Raw genomic sequence first — 18930 nt, 5'->3', positions numbered from 1 at the left:
TCACAGCCACACGCAACAGCCATCATCACATGCTGACACACTTGGCGTCCACACTCACGCCTGCACGTACAGACACGGCCCCAGTCTGCTCCTGAGCCCCCTCGGGCCCGCTCACCCCCCACGCCTCCCGCTCCCGTGCACCCCGCCGGCCTCGACGAGGTCTGCGGGGCAACTGCTCAGCCTCAGGGTCACGGGCCGCAGCAGGTGCCAGGAGCCGGTTGGGAGGCCGGTCCTGCCACCCCGTGTCTGCGCCGCCACCGCGTCCCGGCTGCCCCCTGCCCCCCGGTGCGAGGAGGCAGGGGGAGCGGCGGCCAGCGGGTATGCAGGTTTAGTGCGGTGGCTGCTTAATTATTGGTTAATCTAGCAATTTAGCATGCTTCATTTAATTCTAATTAGGAGAATTAATGGGCAGGGAATGAGGGTTCCAACAGAGCGGCACAGAGCAGGACCCAGTAGGGAGGGTCGAGCCTGGCACTGGTGCTGGGGTGTCCCCCTTGGCTGCCCCGGCCCCCCACCCCCTGCCAGGACACCCAAGGGCGAGGTGGGGACTGCGGGCGGGGAGGAATCCCCCGGTTGCCTCCAGGCCCCAGGGCCTCCCAGGACGGAGGGGGCTGCCGACAGCCTGCCTGCCCCCGCCCCCCCCAGGCGGCGCCCCCAGCCCCCCCAGGTCCCCACTGCCTCCGGGCCTGGCCGCGCCTGCGTGTTTGTCTGCTCATCAAGCCGGCTCCCTGACAAGGCCCGACATTGGACGGACTGTTCCTCTAATTAAGGTGCTAATTGAATTAAATGGCTGCGGTAATGAGCAGATGAGCAGCATAAAAAGTAAAGAGTCAGATAGGCCAATTAACAGGCACGCAGAGCATAATTATAACATTGGAAATACACGCGGCCGGCCTCCAACGGTGTTAATTGTTACCGGGGGATTTATGGTAATTGGCCCCACAACAGGCAGCAGCCAAACCTGCCCAGGGCTGGTAATTAAAAAAATGATATTCTACACAAATGCCGGCTGGGCTAATTAGGCTTGATTTACATAAAGGCCTGCGAGGAGGCCCGCCCACCCCTGCTGGGGCCCTAGAGCCCCGCCGGCCAGCCTTTTGCTGGCTGCAGGGCTAGCTGGCTCTCCCCCTGGCTGCCCAGGGGCTCCGGGGCCCCCCCTTGAGCCTGAAGGTGCCGCCCAGAGTGGCCGCTCTCTGAAACAGACCCGCGGGGCCAGCGGCGGCCTCGTATCCCAAGCAGCCTGCTGGCCGGCCCTGCCCACGCCTGTGCCCACACAGGCAGCCTCTAGTCTGGCCCTCCGTCACTCCAGCCTGAGTGTGCTGTCCTCTGGGGCTCACGGCCACCTTCAAGGGCCAGCTCCCTATCCCCTCCTCTCTCCCTGAATCCGAGCAGGGCTGTCCTTGCTCAGTCCCCCGTGCGTGAGCCTGGACCGGGAGCTGGGCTGAGGACAGTTGGGCTCTGGTCTGGCCCCCCCGCTCCCCGTCCCCACGCTGGGCTGTGCCTGCTCCCCCGCCCGTCTCCTCTGAGGTCATCCCAGACCCCCAAGTGGGCTCTGCCCCTGCCCCACTCCAGTCAGAGGGGACCAGAGGGGACAGGCAGACGCAGGCCGCAGGGAGGTGGCCAGAGACAGGTGGCCTGGGCGGAGGCATCCCTGGGAGCCAGAGGGGAAGCGGGGACAGGCTCTGACACCACAAGGAGGCCACACTGCACCCTGCTTCGGGGAGGGGAGCTGGGGTTCGGACACCACCCAGGGCCCAGCAGGGCAAACGGGTTCCCCGCCCGCCCTCGCCGTCCTTCTCCCCGGAGGAGCCGTCCCAGGGCCGCCGGGGCTGGGCTGCACCCCGGCTGGGCCCCACCGCCCCCGCCGCCCCTGTCGCCGACGCCTCAGGCAGATTTACCGTGACGTTCACACTCTGAACAGAAAACTCTGCCTCATTTACAAATGTAATTTCAATTGAGGGTCGTTTTCCAATCTCCTTTCATTTGAGTCCCATTGAGCCCCTTCTCGCGGCGCTGACGGCGTGATTAGACAGCGCGCTCGGCGCGGCAGGCTGGTCAAGCGGGGCCCCGTAAATTGGGAAGGATGTTTTATCAGGACACGTCACTGCCGCCGCTGGCAGCTGTGGGGGGCTCGGGGCTGTCCCCTCAAATCACAGTTATGGAATAATTTAGCCCTTGATTCTCTGCGATTACTGCCGCCACCGATCATGCTGTCACCCTCCGCGGGAGCACTTCATCCGCGTTTATTCATGCCAGGTCTGTTTTGCTTCCGTAATGAGCACATATTACCCCGGCACAAAGAGGGTGAAACGTCCGCGGTGATAGATAGGCGCGAGATTAAATGGGATCTTTACGACTTCGAAGCCATCAGTTCTGACTGTGTGATAAGCCGTCGGCTGGGGTCCTGATTTGCTCTTTATTGGAGCCGGTATTAGCATGCGCTCACCGGTGCCGGGCTGATCAAACCCATTTAAGGTGGAATCTCAGACGCGGGAGTCGGGAGCCACCAGCCCCGATGCTGCCGCCGCCGAGACCCGGAGGGAGGCTGGGGCTCAACCTGCAGGGTCTCCTGAGCTGCCCCAGGGCGACCCTGCCCCTCCGGGCAGCTGCAAGTGGGCCAGGTCCTTCCCCTGGGGCAGCAGGGTGGCCGTGTGCCCTCCCAGCCCCTCTTCAGGGCGCGGGCTGGAGGGAGACTTCGCCTAGGGCCCAAGGGTGCCAAGCCGCTATCCTGGTGGGACAGGAGATTGACTGCCTAGGTCTAGTGTCCTCTGGCTCCCAAGAGGACAGGCGAGTCCCCAGCATCACGCCCCACTCAGAGCGGACCCTGTGAAGGCCCCCAGGGTCCCCACAGCTCTCAGCTGCCGTGGGGACGCCCCTCCTGCTGGACCTTGCTCGCCCACCTCTGCTTGGCTGCAGCCCCGGGTGAGGTCTCCAGTGACAGCGTCACCAGCCCAGGCCCAGCCCGGCTCCCAGGCCACCTCCCAGGGCTGTTTTCTCCCGAGGAAGACGGCCGGCTCCAGCAGGTGACCACTGTGACGCTGTCCCCCAGCCAGGCCGGGGGTTCAGGCCTCCTCTGTGTGGGGCTGCCTGTCAGGCCCCAGGCCCTGTTCCTCTTGGTGGGGCAGAAAGGCCGCTTTCCGCCTGGGGACGGGCTTCTCCCTTGTGCTTAGAGAAGCAGAACCACCATCTGAGGCCCTCATTTCATTTATTTTTTTTTTTGTCTTTTTTTTTGCTATTTCTTGGGCCGCTCCCGCGGCATATGGAGGTTCCCAGGCTAGGGGTCTAATGGGAGCTGTAGCCACCAGCCTGTGCCAGAGCCACAGCAACGCAGGATCCGAGCCGCGTCTGCCACCTACACCACAGCTCACGACAACGCCGGATCGTTAACCCACTGAGCAAGGGCAGGGACCGAACCCGCGACCTCATGGTTCCTAGTCGGATTCGTTAACCGCTGCGCCACGACGGGAACTCCTGAGGCCCTCATTTCAAAGGCTCCATGGACATGTCTGTGTGAGGCCAGCCTGGAACCTGTCGTCTGGTCCACACCGTGTATTTGCACCCTCTCTCATCTGTCACCTCTGAGGGAGCCCGAGGGAGGAAGATGGACTCTCCGAGTGGCCTCAGGACCCCTCAGCCTGAGCCTGTGGGCGTCCACCTCCCGGACCCAGCCAGCCCTCTGTCCTGCCCGTCTGCTCTGAGTCTCCGTCGTCCTGACCACGGTCTGTGGCCGGGCCCATCCGTGGGCCAGTTACCGCCCCCTGGCCTCAGCCTGCCACGCTGCCTGCACGACTGTCCTGAGGGATGGAGGCGGCTCGGCATAGGGCACACTCGAAGTCACACTGCGTGGCAATAATATCCCAGCTGTTTTTGACTTGGGGGCCCTGAGCCTGGGGTGGGGGCCAGCGCGACCGTGACAGCCCCTGCCGCTCCACGAGGCAGACCCAGCGGGACAGCAGCCTGCAGTGGTGACAGGGCAGGACCCAGGAGTAGGAGTGGGGTCAGCAGGGCCAGGCGTGGGGGGTGGGTTCCGGGGAGGTGGGGCCAAGGTTGTCAGGTGCAGGGCGTGGGCAGGGGCCTGCGGGGCTGCCTCTGAAATGTCCTAGACCCCTGGAGGAGGAGCCTAACCCCTTGAGTAGGGGCTGCACTTAGCCAACTGTCTAGGCTCAGGGCCCGGCGAGAAGAGCAGTCCCTGCCCCATGGGGAGACCCAGCAGAGCCACCGGCCCCGGGAGGAGTGGCCTCCAGCTCCTCTTCCCCGGGGTCAGAGTGGCCCAGACTGGGCAGCCCCCAGGACACGGGGCCAGTCGCAAGCTGTCAAGGCCTGAGGCATCAGCAGAGATGAGGGGCCCCAGAGGCAGCAGCATGGGGTCCAGGAGGGGGTCCTGGCCCGGAAAAAGCACATCAGAGAGGACACGGGAAACCCCCATCGGGTCCGAGGCTCCGAGTCGTGAGCTCTCAGCTGTGACCAGTGTGCCCTGGAAGGAAGACGGAAGGTGAGGGGACCTGCTCTGCCTTTGTGACTTTCCTCTAAAACTGTTACAAATTTAAGTAAAATCCCTCTGGCTCAGTGTAGAGAGGCGGCTGGGGAGCAGGGGGCCGCTGGGGGGAGCAGAAGCCGTGTGGGGGGTGGGCAGAGCGGCCCTCCAGCTCCAGGAGGGCCTGTGTGCCGACTGTGTACCAGGGCACCTCTCTGCCGTCACCGCCCCTCCCGCCGCCTGCCCCGCGAGGCCTGGTGAGGCACTTCCACGGATGGGGCCTCGGGGTGCTGGGGTCCCCCGCAGCTGAATCTCACCCTCCTGCGGTTTTCAAGCCTGGCGGACAGGTCCCTCTCCCACACCCAGGCTGACCCACAGGCATCCTGGGTATTTGGCTGGAGGAGGGGCTGGGGGTGGGGGTGCTGGGGCTCCAGCAGGCTCTCGGGCGTCTCCCTTCTCTGGGCTCCCTAAGGCCCCTGCTTGGTGCTCAGCAATCACCTCCTGCAACTCCCCCGCCCATCACCCTTAATAGAAACCCATAAACATCTCTGCTTGCTAATTTAAAAGGGACCGGGGCTGTTTATGAGCCCCCCAAGAATGACATTTATGAGCCTGAAAGTAAGTGATTGTTGACAATGGACAATGGGACGGGCGGCCGTCGGGGGGAGGCTACTCGGGAGGACTCCTGCGTGATAAGGGGGAGGGCTTCCTTTTCTCATGCTGATTTCAGACCCGACTCGCTGTTAAAGTGGGCACAGTCCTCGCCGTTTCATCTTAAATGTCACTGCGGCGCCAGGACACACGCCCGCCCTTCGCTAGAGGGACACAGGGGCCGCGGGGCGGGGCGGGCAGACGGCTGGGGTGCGGGCAACCCGGGACCGGGAGTCATCAGAGCCTCCGCGGGGGGTGGGGCCTCCGCGGGGCGGGGCCTCCGCGAGGGGTGGGGCTCCGCGAGGGGTGGGGCCTGCGGGGCGTGCCCTTAGGAGAACGGAGGTGGAGCGCTGACTCGGGCGTCCGCCTCTGGTGGCTTTACGGGGGCCTCTCCTCGCCTGTGCGACCCTAAGGACAGCTCGGAGTGACGTGGAAACAGGTCCCCTGAGGCAGCAGGCGGTGGGCGGCCCTTCTCTTCCCGTCCCGGTTGGCAACAGGCCCGGGAAGGTGTGGGAACAAGGTGCTCTCTGGGAACAGCCTGGAGGTTACGGGCCCAGGTTCCCGCGGGGGAGGGCCCGGGAGGGCTCGGCCCAGCGAGGCTCCCCTCCCCCGCCGCCCTCCTGCGCTCCGACCTGCAGGACCACGAGGCCGCCGGCCCAGGGCCGCGGGACTCTCCGTGAGGCTCCCCCTCCTCCCGCGACCTGCCCCTGCCCCCTCTGCTGGCCTCCCGGCACCAGCGCCTCCTGCCCCCAATCCCTCGCCCCCCGCCTCGCTCTGCAGGCGAGCGCAGCCTCAGGCCCCGGCCCGAAGGCTGCCAGATCTGATCCCTGCGGCCCCTCCACGGTGGCCGCTCCCTTCCCTGGGCCTCGGTCTGGCAGCCTCCCCGCCTGGAGTGCCCGCCCCCTGACAGGTGGCCGGGCAGCCACAGCGGAAGGCCACTGCGACATTGACTCCGGGGCTGCTTGTGTGGTTCGCACTGTCCGGAAATGCTCCCCTGGGGCCTGGACTGGAGAAGCAGACTGCAGGGCCGCGGGAGGAGAGCCCTGCGCAGGGCTGCAGGGCCGGGTGCGGCTGTCCTCTCAGCGCTGTTTGCTGAGTGACTGAAGGACACACCCTGTGGCCTGAGGACTGAGGGTGGATTAACCACATCCCAGGGCCCAGGCGGGAGGCCTGTGCAGTGGCCCCGGGGTGAGCTCTCTGCTACTGAGCACCCTCCCGCCAGGACCAGGCTTGTGTCCCTGGGGCAGGTCCCATAGATGCCAGGAGCTGGGTGCGCCCAGGCGTTCCCACTGCAGCGAGTCCCTCGGCATGGCCTCGGCCAGGGGAGGGGGGGACAGCGTGGTGACTTCTGGGGACGGTGACCTTCGCGGAGCTTTCTCTGGGCCCTGAGCCCTCTCTCCCCTCTAACCATCTCAACCCTCAAACGTCTCCTCCCTCCGAGGAGGAAGCGTGTTGCCGACCCCACTGCACTGTTAGGCGTTGCCCCCAGAGCTGGGGGCCCGGGAGTCCGGGCTGCACTGGCTTCCCTCCCACCCTGGTGGACCTGCTGGGGTGGAGGGGACCTCAAATGGTGATGTGCAACCCCTCTCCCTGGTCGCTCAGCAACCCCATCGTGACCTGTTCCCCTGGGAAACAGGGATGGTCACCCCCGGCCGAGGCTGCACAGTGACTGGACGGGGGCTGCCGTCCTGACCTGGGCCCAGCCTCCCTCTGCCTGTGCTGCAGGGGCTGTGTGAGCTGCAAGGCCATCTGGGGTTATCGGGCCGGGCGTCAAGGCTTTCATAGCAGAGGAGCTGGTGGTTCGGACACCTCAGCGGGGCCACCCAGGGAAGGGGCCTGTTAGTGGCCCCACCCAAAGTTCCCCTGAGCACCTGGTGGGGGGCAGGCTCAGTGGAGGCTGAGTAGAGACCTGGGTCCAGCCCACACTGTGGTCCTGAGGCCTGAGGGGCAGACTGGCCTTGAGAGCCACCCTGGCTCCAGGCCCAGGGGCTCCCCCGCATTCAAGCTGCCCCTGCCTGGACCCGCTGCCAGAGCCTGGCCAGCAAAGCCTCTGGACGACGGGCTGGCCCTACCCTGGGAGCACTGCTCCGTCTAGAACCCACAGCCGACGCCCCCGGGTGCCCGTCTCTGGGCCCCACAGGCCCACGGTGGCCGCTGCCATGGCACTCGTGCTTTGGTGTCTGGAGCGGAGCCCATCAGGGCTCAGGGAGCAGAGGAGACGGGGTGAGCACTGGCAGCAGCGAGAAGATTGAAGGACACGGCGGGGGCGCCCCTCTGGAGAGCGGCGGCCCCTCACTTCTCTTTCTGCCCGTTTCCTCCCAAACAACTTCCCAGGAAATGGACGGTGGGCGCGTTGACAGCGGGATGACGGATGGCCCGAGGCCTGGAGGGCGGGAGAGCAGCCTGCACTGGAGGAGCAGGGCTGGGGTGTGGAGAGGAGGGGCGGGGGTCTGGGCTTCCCTGGGTAGAGGAGGGGCTGGAGGAGGGGTCCGCAGATGGGCAGAGCTGGGGCCCAGGGGAGGGGTGCTGGGTGCAGAACCAGGCCTCCGAGCACCTGCAGGTTGTGGTGGGGAGGGGTGCGGAGACCTGGGCCCCCCAACCCTGGTGCCCACCTGCCTTGGATCCTGGCCTCTCCCCAGCTAGGCTGGTTCTGGTGCCTCCCTGGGCCTTGGTTTCCGTGTCCGTAAATGGAGCTGTGCTGGCCCTGCCCTCGGGCCCCCGGGCAGTGCCTGGTGCAGGGACAGAGGTGGGGTGGGGTGCAGCATCCCCAGCTGTCCAGGGCTGCAGGGTGGGGGCCCGCTCCGGCCACTTGCCGAGAGACTTCCACCTTAAGGTGTGAATAGCCGAGCCCCCCTCAGCCCCCGCGCCCTGGTGACAAATACTAATGTCTAAATCAGCAGCCCGCCCGGCTGGCCCGCACCGCTCATGTTCTTTGCTGAAATGTCACCTGTTCCTATCTAACGATTTGCATAATGCAAAGCTTCTCACTCGTAAAATACAGATTAAGAGGGGAAGGGAGTCATTCTGGAAGCAGGGAGCCATTGCAAGGGAAGGGGGGGAGGCCGGCAGGCACGCTCTTAACCCCATCCCTGCCAGCCGCAGCTCTGCCCGAGCCCCGGCCCGCCTCGCCGCCCCGCCCCGGCACCCTGTGGCTGCTGGGGTCTGCCTCGACTGCCAGGAGGGGCCGAGAGGGTGAGGACGCCGAGCCCAGGGCCGCCCAGGCTGACGGCCACGAGCTAGCCTGCCCTTCTCACGGGGAGGGGGTTTCTTCCATCGTCCCGGGAGCCTGCGGCTTTGGGGATACACGCACCCACACGTGGAGGGAGGGGCCCAGGCCTGGGGCTGCTCAGGGAGGGTCTCCGCAGCGGTGGCCACCTGCCCCAGATTCTGGTCCTCCGACATTGCTAAGGAGCGCCTGGGGCCTGGGGAGGGGTCCAGCCCCCTCTGGGGTGGTTTGTTTGTTTGTTTGTTGGAGATTTTTTGGCCGCACCCGAGGCATGTGGAAGTTCCTGAGCCCAGGATGGAGCCCCAGCCACAGCAGTGACGACACAGGATCCTTCACCACTGGGCCACCGGGGACGCCCAGGCCCAGTTGCCCTTAGAGGCTGCTCCAACCCCCAGACCTGGCTGGGTTTGTGGTCTCAGCAGAATTGGAGCAAAGGCCCGGGGAGGCCAGGCCCTCCCTGATGCCTGGGAGAGGGGCTTACTCAGCAGCTCACTCAGCCACCAGGAGAAGGCCAGCTGTCCCTGTGTCCCTCTGGAGGACAGCACTAGCTGAGGCCTGGCTCAAGTGGCTTCTGAGGAGGGCAGGCTCCGGCCCTGACACGGAGGGAGCGGCACCCCTCACCCTGCTGGCCACCCCAAGCTTCCTCCTGTCAAGGTCAACCTCCCATCACAGCCCCAGGACCCGCCCCCCACCCCCTGGCAGAGCTCCCCTGTGTCAGGAAGGAGCCCCTCCTGCCGGCCGGCCTTCCCCGGGGGGCGGGGGTGGGGTGCCGTGAAGCCCGGGGTTGGGGGGTGGGAGTGAAGGTGGGGCCAGTGGGGGGCACAGGGGAGGGGAAGCTTTGCAGACGGTGATCAGCTGGGGGGAGCCCTGGGCGAGCCCCCGCTCAGGGAGGTCACCTTGCCGTCACACCGCAAGGGAGGGGCTGGCTTTCTCAAGGGCCTTCCCTCAGCAGCCCGGAGCCTTCCCAAACCGCAGGGTCCTGGCCTTGCAGCCTCGTGCAGCGGGGTTTACTGCTCCTCTGCCCTCCCCGTGGACTCGTCCCTCCTTCCTCTCACCTCCGGCCAGGGGAGTAAGTGAGCGGGGCAGCCTCGCCCCGGTGCCCCACCCCCACCGCATCGCCGCCGCCACCAGCGCCACCACCATCGCCACCGTCAGCACCACGGCCACCAGCAGCAGCTCTAGCGCGAACTTGGTCTCGCTCTGCGGCGGCGCCGGATGCTGCCTTTACATCATCGCCCGCAGCACAGCCCGAGGGTGGCGTTTTCACCACCATCTTTCTAAAAGCAGGGAGACCAAGGCCAGGCGGGCGCAGCGGGATGCGGACCTGGGCCTGTGGGTCACCACAGCTCCCTTCCCTGGGGAGGAGGCCCTCTCACGAAATTTGCAGTGAGCTCATTGGGTCCTCTCCCCAAACTGTCCCCACTCCTGCCCCCTGCCTGGGACGGGGTCAGAGAGTCAGTGGACCCAGCACAGAGGGGAGCGGGGCGGGCTGACCCGTCTTCTCAGCCTCTGGGGGAAAGTCAGGGTGCCATCACCCCCAGCTGGCCTCAGGACAGGCAACACCTCTATCTGCTGTCTAGCCCAGCCCAGCCCTCGCCTGCGGCAGGCCCCCCCCCCCCCCCCCCGCTCGGCAGGTGCGCCTCCTCCCCAGGTGCCCCTCCCCCCTCCCCCGCCCTGGGGACAGAGGGCGCATGGTCTGGACCTCTCAGGGGCCTCTGGCTCGCTCACCAGTGCTGAGCTGAGGGTGTCAGCAGGCCTGCGACTCGGCTCATGCTTCCTGCACCACAGAGAGCCCAGTTCTACCGCCCTGTCCCCACCCTCCCATGGGTAACATCCTGGGCTGGGCCCCAGGGGACACCTGGGGCTAAAGCCAAGCCCTGCCCAGGCCTGTGAACAATTGCAGGTGGTCTCTGCCGTCTCAGTGGCATCAAGGACAGTATTTTTATTTTATTAAAAAATTGTTTTAAGGATCTTTACGTTTTCTGTTATAGTTGGTAAGAACAATATTTCTACTCCAGGTTTTGGTCAATGTCTGGCCGGGGGTCACTGAGTCATAACTAATCCCGTCACTAAGGGTTGATTTGTGGCCAAGAGGCCGCGTGGGTCCAGGACGTCTGCCCCCTCTTTTCCTGAAACAGGTGACAGTCCCAGGAGCAGCACGTCCCCGCCTGTGTTCATACGGCTGGTTCCGACCAGCTGGGGCTGAGCTCTGAGACCGCCCTGGGCCGGGGACTTTGCGCTGCCCCGCCCCCCCCCCCCCCCCCCGGGGCCACGCAGTCAGGCGGGAAGGGCATTTCCAGAGGGCTAACCTGCACCGCCAGGCCTGAGACGCGGGGGTGCAGAGAGTGGCCGAAGAGGGTGGCTCCCACGTGGGACCTGGCTGGTGGGGGGGCAGCCCCCGAGGGCGGCTGGGAAGAGGTGGCTGGGCCGGGCGGGGAGCAGGGCGGGGAGCTGGGCGGCTTCCTCTCAGCTGCTGATAAAGCCAGCTAATGGCTTTTCGCTAATGAGAAAAGCAGGGCTGATTATGACAAATCGCCAGGAGCAGTGGGCTAAGCGGCGACACGCGCGCCACTAGCTGTCAGGAGGGGCCGTCCCCACCCAGCCATGCCAGCCTTGGGCGGGGGGCACCCCAAACCCGTACAGTCCCTGTGGGCCTGGGTGGGGGAGGGGCGCAGGAGGGGCCCAGGGGAGAAGTGAGGGCAGGGGGCAGGGTTGGGCCCTGCCCCCCACTCCACCCCCGACAGCAACCCGGTCCCTCAGCCCGCCCCCCCCCCCCCGCCCCCGCTTTGCTCAAAGGCCCGTTGCTCAAGGCGTGGGGGGAGGGCAGCGGTGGTGCTGGTGGTTCTATGCCAGAGTGGGGTGGGGACACCCTGGAGTGACGGGACCCGCCTCCCAGGCTGGGCCCAGGGGCTCCCCAGCCTTTTCCAGGCGGAAGGAGCACCAGGGGCGCTGGGCTCAGCCTGAGACCCAGGCTCAGGGTGCAGAGCTGGGGGCAGAGCGAGGGCAGCCCAGGCCCGCAGGGACCCTGGTGGAGATGAGGGTGTGGTCGGGGTGCAGGGCCGCAGGCAGTCGGGAGAGCTCGTCCTTGCCTCCCCCAGAGGGGTCCAGCTGTGGAGGCACTCAGCTGTACCCATGGGACCCTGTCGCCCCCGTCTGTCGGCTTGGGGGTAGGGCGGGGTCAGCACAGCCACCCCTGTGGCTCTCCAGGAAACCTCGCAGCCAGAGCAGCGGCTGCCTGCCTGCACCCGGGCCTGTGCCGATCCTCCACTGGGCACCAAGCTCTGCCCAAGGACTGGGCGACCTGGGCTTCTGGCAGCGTCACCCACCTGCCCACGCACAGGAGGCCTCCCCTCTCCGTCTCAGCTGGTTTGCCACCCCCACAGGGCCTCGTCCAGGCCCTGGGCTGCTGGACCCATGGACACACCCCTGCACCCTGTGGTCCAGCTTCTAGAACCTTCTCTCCTGGTTCCCTCTCTCCCTCCCTCCAGGCTTCTCAGCCTCCAGCTGCCCCTGGACGTGCTCCCAGAGTGGGACACCCCCCCCCCCCCCGCCCCCAGCAGGATGGGCTTTTCCGGGGGCCGAGGTTTGTGGGCACCGGGCTGCGGGGAGACAGGAGGCCTTAGTTCAAGGTTTTGGGGTCTGGGGCGGTGCTGCGCGAGGTAAGAGCGCATATGGGATTTTCTGCGTGGAATGACCATCTTATCTGGGCCGAGCGTGTCACATCCATTACTGCTCATTACGCGGGCACGGCCGCCGCGAGCTCCAGCGACGCGGCCTGGCGGGCGGCTCTGTCCTCATTGTCCTCTCCGGGGCCGCCCCTGGGCTGGGTGGGAAGGGACCGGGGTCTCCCTATCGTCCTGGAGCAGCAGCCAAATGTCGCGGGCGCCCTCGTGATAGATGGAGCATGGAAATTAGTTCCAGAGTTTAACTGATAACCGCAGAGCACGGCTACATTCGGTTATGGCAGCCCTAATTGATGAGCTCATTAAGTCCATTATTAGAGAAATTGATTTCAAATAGGCACTTAGAGCGGGTTGCAGGAGGCAGGTGGGGGCGGGAGCACGGACGGCGGAGGAAGTCGCAAAAATACATAATGAGGCAAGTAATTTTATAGGTTTGTTTAATGAAAAGCCTCAACAGCGTACCCGTGGCCGTGTGGGTTTTAAACACTCATTTTATGTACTAATAAAGCTCCCCGTGGGGGGTTCCATTCTCCGGCCCCAGCCCGCCGCCGCCGCCGCCCCTAATTAATTAATTAACCTGGCGAGGCGATCAATGAGTCAGTCACGCAGAATTGACACTCAGGCCGCCGGGCTGGGTGGGGGAAGAGGCCTGGTGGGTGCTCCGGCCCAGGGCAGACGTGGCCTCATGGTGGCCGGCAGGGCCCCGTGGTCGCCCCTGACCGGGTGACCACAGCACTGTCTCTCTAGTCCGTGCTCGAGGGGCGGCCCGACTGGCCTTAACCTGACCTGATTCCGTTCCTCCCCGAGGCCAGGCCAGGTGGGGACCCGCAGGGCGCCCCCCCCCAACCCCCGGCTCGGGACGGCTCAGCCTCCCCGCAGCCTCCACCCCCTGCCGCCCCCAGACCCACGCGCGCCCACGCGGACGCGGACACAGGGGCGCTCATGACGGCAACACCGACAGGGTCGGGCGGTACGTGGACCCCCACAGGCAGACCACACGCGGGTGTGCGGGTGTGCGCACGTGTGGACATGCAGGTGCTGACATGGGGACATGCAGAGCCCCACTCTCAGGCTCCCACGCAAACACTGAACACACGTGGACACGCGGGCAGCAGCACACATGTGCCCATCCCCTGAGGCTCTGCACAGCTGTGGCTGCTTCTCTTGTCTCTTCGTCTGTCCCTCCTCGGTTCAGAGCACCCAGCTCTGTCCCTGGGCCTCTTCCTGCCCCCGATCCCGTCCCAGCTTCTCACCCCACGGGGCAGATGACCCCGGGCCCTCCTCCAGCGGCCGTTCCTGTGGCCCAGGCCCGGGCCACCAGCGGCGCCTCCACGGCTCCCCTCGGGGATCCAGGGAGGGTGGAAATAAACTTCCCACCTCCTGCCCCCTTCAGGCCACCCCCATTCCTGCCCTGTCACTCTGGGGGTGCGCTGTGTGGGGGCTGCCCTGGGCCGGCCTCCTGTCCCCCTCCCGGTCCTCTGGCCCCCCGATCCCCTTCTCCCAGCCTCTGTGCGGAGCAGAGCCCCGCCTGGCCTGGACTGGGGCTGCTGACCCCTCTCCGGCCATCCTGGCCCTGGCTGTGCCCCTGACGCCCTCCGAGGCCCTTGCCTGCTGCCCTGGGCCTGTGACCCCCGCCCCCGCACCCCGCTCTCCTCATCCAGGGCTCACCTTTGCCTGAGGCGCTACGTCCGTGTCCATCCCTCAGTGCGCAGGCCCGCTGTCTGGGCTCTCTCTTGCCGATTCACACACATCCCCAACACGGCGCCCGGTGAGGCCGGCGAGGGCCGGGGCACAGAGGCTCCATGCCTCAGCTACACAGTGGGGTCTGCATGGCTGGGGCAGGCAGCGCTGCCTGTGTGACGCGGCAACAAGCTGCCGCGTGTCCCGTCAGCTCTTTAAACAGCGTCCAGATGTTTTTGGGGGGGGCAGGCGGTGTCCTCAGTGAGGGGAAGCAGGCGCTGTTGAAAACAGGCAGTTCAAGAAACAACAGCGCGGGTGTGTGTCCCGCGGAGGGGCTGTGGCTGGTAGAAGTGGCTGTTAAGACCGGACGGCGAGGTGGCAGGAGGCCAGTCCATCCTGCGTCCGGGGCCAAGGCCAGGAGGCGGTGCAGAGCGAGGCCTGGGCGTGGTTGGGGGCAGGACCTGGTGACCGGGCCTGCGGGCTGGGGCGGCGCCACCATGAGGCCCTGGGGTCACAGGTGCTGGCCACGCACGGGCCACGGCAGAGCCTCTGCCCTCCTTGTCCGGAGCCTGCCGGAGCCTGGGGCAAGCGGCTGATGAGTGGCGCCGACCCCGTGTCCCCTGCGCCAAGTCCCAAGACCTTGTGGCCCTTCCCAGCGGGAGGCAGCTTCCCAGCTCAGCGAGGAATTCCTCTTCCGTCAGGACACGCCTGGGTTTTCTGTCACCAGAAGCCAAGAAGGCAAACTTCACAGAAATAAAACATCGCGAGGTCAGGAGAGAGTCAGAGGCGGGGCCGAGTGGTCACCGCGGTCACTGCTGCTCGTCCTGTGTGTCCTCTGCCTTCAGGTGGCCTCGTGGGCACCGGCTTCTCCCTCTGCCGAGTGCCCAGCAGGTTGTGGCATCTCGGCTGCCATGGGGCCACGCGAACCCAGCACCACTCACTGCCTGTGTGGGGAGAATGAATCCCGACTCCCGGGTGGCTGTGCAGTCCGTCCGCACCTCTTCTGCCCTCTGTGCCCGCTGCCGCGGTGCCTGCTGTTCCATTGGCTGTGCTCAGGGCAGACGCATGGCTTCTGGGGGTCACCTGCTCTGGCCTCAGTCCCGGGTCAGAGGCAGACAGGCTGCACTGGGCGCCATCTCCACTGCCCAGGGAGGTCCCCGGCCCCAGTCAGAAGTTCCGTGCACCTCTGGGTCCCCGCAGATGCCGGGCTGCTCTCCCGTCAGTGCCCTGCTGTAAAGAAGGTGTCGAGCCTGTCCTGGAGTTCCAGACCCGCTGACCTCGGCAGCCCCCTGAGGCTGCAGGCTACAGGCTCCATTTAAGATGCGGCACGGAGTTCCCGTTGTGGCTCAGAGGAAATGAACCTGACTAGGATCCATGGGGTTGCGGGTACAATCCCTGGCCTCACTCAGTGGGCTAAGGATCCGGTGTTGCCGTGAGCTGTGGTGTAGATTGTAGATGTGGCTCAGATCCCAATTTGCGGTGGCTGTGTCATAGGCTGGTAGCCGCAGCTCCAATTCGACCCCTAGCCTGGGAACCTCCATGTGCTGCGGGTGTGGCCCTGGGGAAAAAAAGGCATCACGGGATCTTCCTGGCTCTGACCCTGCCTGGGCTTCGCATGTTCCGTCTTTCCTCCCTCCCTTCCTTCCTTTCTCTCTCTCTCTCTCTCTCTCTCTCTCGCTCTCTCTCTCTCTCTCTCTCGGGCTGCACCCATAGCATATGGAGGTTCCCAGGCAAGGGGTCGAATCAGAGCTGTAGCCACCGGCCTACACCACAGCCACAGCAACGCAGGGTCTGAGCCGCATCTGCGCCCTACACCACAGCTCACGGCCATGCCGGGTCCTCCTGTGAGGAAGGCTGAGAGCTGGGTCCAGATCTGCCCTTGGACCCAGAGTAAGTGGCTGTCCTCACCTCAGGTCTCCTGGCTGTGACAGTCCAACTGGAGAAAGACCGGTCACCTGACTCCTCGGCAAGACACACGCTCTGCGTCTCCCTTGGTTTTGTGGGTCTGCAAACACCTACTGCCCTTGGCCGCTCAGACCCTCTGGGACCGGCTCGTGGGGCGCACACGAAGGCGCTTCTCGCATCGCTGGCCTGAGGGAGGGTCGGGGGACCGAGGGGGTGAGGGCAGCCGGGACCCTGGGAGCCGGCCACCCAGCAGGCGCTGGCCTCCCTGAGCCCTGCACTCCCGGGACCGGCGTGGAGACGAGACAGATGACAGAAAAGCGATTTACAATTTGGCCCGTTCTATTTCCAATTAAACCGCGGACATTAGTTAATATGCAGGGCTGGGAATCTCAGGCGGAGATAATGTGCAGATAGCTCCATAAAACTCCGCCAGGAACAAATAATTTCGCACAAATTTGCAAACAGCATGGTTTTGTAAATAACCGTAGTCTCTTACCAGCTCTGGTGCCGAATGTGCGTTTTTCCTTCATGGTGTTTAATGACGACCTCATTTACCCATCGCTCCCCGGCCTCGGGTGCAGCCGGTGTGATCGTCCAATTGAGTCCAAAATCCATCCCGACGGCGTTAATTCATATTGACCGAGTGTTTACAAATCGAGCCTTTTCTCCCGTCAAGCCTGAGGGCGGCGCCGCTAACAAGCTGCCCTCACGTGTGCAGCAGACGTGGCGCCCGCCTGCCCGTCCTGAGCCGCCGGCCGGGCCGCCCCAGGCCGAGAAGCCCCCCGCGATGCCAGGCCGGGGAATAGCACAAACCCGAAGAAAGAGTGGCCGAGGGCCCGAGACAGGCTGGGGGCCCGGACCCCAACACAACTGGATGAGAGCCAGCAGGGGGCCGGCCTCAGGACGGGGCAGGAGCAGGGCCCCAGTGGGTCTGGGGCTTCGGGCCGGGCTGGGCCACCCGGCGGGAGGCTGAGGGGCTGGGCCTGCCCGGGTGGGGAAGGGTCAGCGGGGCCCCAGAGGGCAGGCGTGGGCTCCCTGGAGGAGGTGGTGCTGGGAATTGATGCAGGTGGAGCGGGGGCGCCTGGGGCCGTCTGGTGGGGGACAGCGGAGAGGACAACGGGTCCAAAAGAGGACGGACCACCTGCCGCACGGGGAGCAGGACACCCCTCGGGCCTGGTGGAGACTGAGCGCTGGCCTCTCGGGGAGGGCGTCCTGGCCACGCGGCTGCACCTCAAGCAGCCGGGTCCTCTCTGTGCCCTGGCCTCAGTCTCCGCGGGCGGGTAGGGGCTGGCTTCCCAGGCGTGGGCACCGGGCTGTTGGTTCCTTCCTCCACCACCCGCCCCCCGGCAGGTGGCCGGCCATGGCTAACCGCCCCCCCCCCCGCCCCCCAGGAAGCCTGTGCCGTCACCATGACGACACCTTTGAAGCTGGCCCCTCCAAAACGCAAGTCAGCGTTTCCAGTGCTCCTGACTCCCGCCCACCCACCGGCGCCCCCTCGGCCCCCAGAGCCTCCTGCCCCGACTGGCCGCCCGCCGGGCCTCCCCAAGCCCCTGGCCCCCGACCACTTCCTCCTGCTAAAAAGCGAGATTTTTCTACCATTTGTGCTGCTTTTAATCCATAGGAAGTCAATTTTCTACTCATATATTAGTTTATTTTATATTTCCGGATTGATTCGGCTATACATTGATTTCCTGTTGTGGGTATTGTGTCCTGAGCGGGGATTACTCGCCCGGGAGCAGGCAGGACGAGGGGCTCGCGGAGGCTGCTCTGCGCTGGAACGCGCTTATCTTGAAAAGGGAGAGTCCAATTTTATTGAAACAGCTAAAATCCCACTTAATTGAATTTTTTTCCCTCTAAGATGTACAAGCTTAGAGACTTTTGCTTTCCAATTCAACTCAGGCGCCGTGGCGTTTAAATTTCCCAACCCATAAAGACCTTTATGAAAAAGACCCAGCAAATATTGTATTTCTGAGCCGAGCCGCCCCGGGCGGAGCGCGATGCGTCAATGTTCCACCGAACATCTTTGGATCCCGCGCCTTCCGCGCTGTTAGACGCAGCCCTGCGGCAAAGGCTCCTCTGGGCTCCTCAGGTGTCCCACCCTCAGTGGCTGGGAAGGGCCACTGGAAAGGGGCCCCCCCTCCCCCTTCCCTGCGCCCAGCTCTGTCCCACCCCCCCATCCCCCCTCCCCCCGCACCGGGGCTGCTGCCCTGGTGGGGGCGCTGACCCTGCCCCCAGCCCCGCAGTGTCCTGGCCAGGCAGCCCTGTCCCCCTGGGAGGGGTGCTGGCATCAGGCCCTAACCCGCCTCTGCATGTGCCCCTGCCACCTCTCGGGGAGGAGGGAGGGCCCATCGTGAGGCCGGTGACCACCCCTGCTGGGTGCTCTGCTGACCAAGTTGTTTACAGAGTGGCCTCTGTCCCCCAGCCACAGGGTCAGGGCACACCCAGAGAAGGTGTTGGGCAGGCATGTACGAGGGGCCTGGCTGCCAGGAGGGACCCTGTGGCACCTGCTGTCCTCCCATTCTACCCTGCGCCAGGCCCTCGGGCAGAAGCCACAGTGGGTGGGGCAGGTGGCTGCTGGGTTGGGGCCACTCTCCTCTCCTCGCCCGCCTGGCTGGTGGGCCGGCCCAGCCTGGGGGCTACGCCAGGTGCTGGTGGCAGATGTGCTCAGGTTCCCACACGCTTCGCTCAGACAGGGCCTAGCTTTCCCCCAAGGCCTCCGTCCTGCTGTGACCACATTACCCTTCAAGGCCTGGCCCCATGGTTCACACTGCCCCCCAGCCCTGCACCCACTGGGGGTCGGAGCCCCCCAGCCATGGCCCTTGGGGACCCCTCCACCGACCGCAGCTCCTGGACTCCCCTGGGGTCCTGGATATGTGGGGTGGGGGGTGGGCAGCGGTTCGAGGATGATCCCACCTGCCCACCCCCACCTTGGCAGCCCTGGGGGGCGCCTGTGGCCTGCGCTTATGCATCTCTGGCTCCCCACCCCCAGCCTCAGTCGCCCCTACCAGGCCTGAAGTTGTGGCCGGGGCGAGAGACGCTGGGGTCCAGCCCCCGGGCCTCCCCACGAGGCCTTGGGCTCTGGGGGCCCTGAGTGAGCCGACCCCTCGGCCCCTGGGGATGCCTGGACTTGCTCCCTCCTGGCCCCTCACAGCCTCTCTCAGGAGTGAGCTGCCTGCCCCACTTGCCCGGCGAGGCCTCTGGCTGGGACGCGCGGGGAGTTCTGGCCGCAGGGACGGTCATCTGGCCCCTCTTCATGGGCAGCTTCGCAGACAACCGTGTGAGGGCTGTGGATCAGGGCCACTCTGTGTCTG

The sequence above is a fragment of the Phacochoerus africanus genome, chromosome 10 (assembly GCF_016906955.1).
Source record: "Phacochoerus africanus isolate WHEZ1 chromosome 10, ROS_Pafr_v1, whole genome shotgun sequence".
Taxonomy (NCBI): Eukaryota; Metazoa; Chordata; class Mammalia; order Artiodactyla; family Suidae; genus Phacochoerus; species Phacochoerus africanus.
The sequence above is the reverse complement of the archived record's forward strand: the minus strand, read 5'-3'. Positions refer to the sequence as shown.